The 694-nt window shown below is 41.8% G+C and overlaps 1 protein-coding gene across 1 annotated transcript in view; it reads left to right on the top strand.

The window, feature by feature from the left end:
- LOC107681920 (receptor-type tyrosine-protein phosphatase mu) overlaps positions 1 to 694 on the top strand; it is a 250,840-nt gene that overhangs the window by 223,901 nt on the left and 26,245 nt on the right. The gene's annotated exons all lie outside the window — the stretch shown is intronic.

Genomic DNA, 694 nt, shown 5'->3' on the forward strand with positions numbered 1-694 from the left:
CCCTACTCCCCCCCCGCTCTGCCGTCCCCCTGGTTGGGCGCTCTGTTTGTGTTTCTGTTTTGGTTTTTACTTTGTTTTCCCTCACGTAAATAAAGACCTGCATTTGGACCCAGACCCTTGTTTACACGGTGTGTTCCCTTACCGTGCCGTGACAATTTCTATAGTGCTTTATACAATACTGATTCTGTCAAAGCAGCTTTAGAGTATTAAACAGGAAAATAGTTTTCAAAAATGCAAGAGGACAATAACAAACAAATTTTATCGGTTGACAAATTCCTACCGGATAATCGTGTCCACCGGTATATTGGCCAGCCCAGTTCCATCCATCATCCATCCATCCATCGTTAATCCATCCATCATTAATCCCTCCATCAATTGTTAATCCCTCCATCATCCATCCATCATTAATCCATCCATCCATCATTAATCTCTCCATCATCCATCCATCGTTAATCCCTCCATCCATCATCCATCCATCTTTAATCCATCCATCATTCATCCCTTCATCAATTGTTAATCCCTCCATCCATCATCCATCCATCGTTAATCCCTCCATCATCCATTCATCATTAATCCCTCCATCCATCATCCATCCATCTTTAATCCATCCATCATTAATCCCTTCATCAATTGTTAATCCCTCTATCCATCATTCATCCATCGTTAATCCCTCCATCATCCATCCATCGTAAAT

Source organism: Sinocyclocheilus anshuiensis, unplaced genomic scaffold (assembly GCF_001515605.1).
Source record: "Sinocyclocheilus anshuiensis isolate Anshui unplaced genomic scaffold, SAMN03320099.WGS_v1.1 scaffold2198, whole genome shotgun sequence".
Classification (NCBI taxonomy): domain Eukaryota; kingdom Metazoa; phylum Chordata; class Actinopteri; order Cypriniformes; family Cyprinidae; genus Sinocyclocheilus; species Sinocyclocheilus anshuiensis.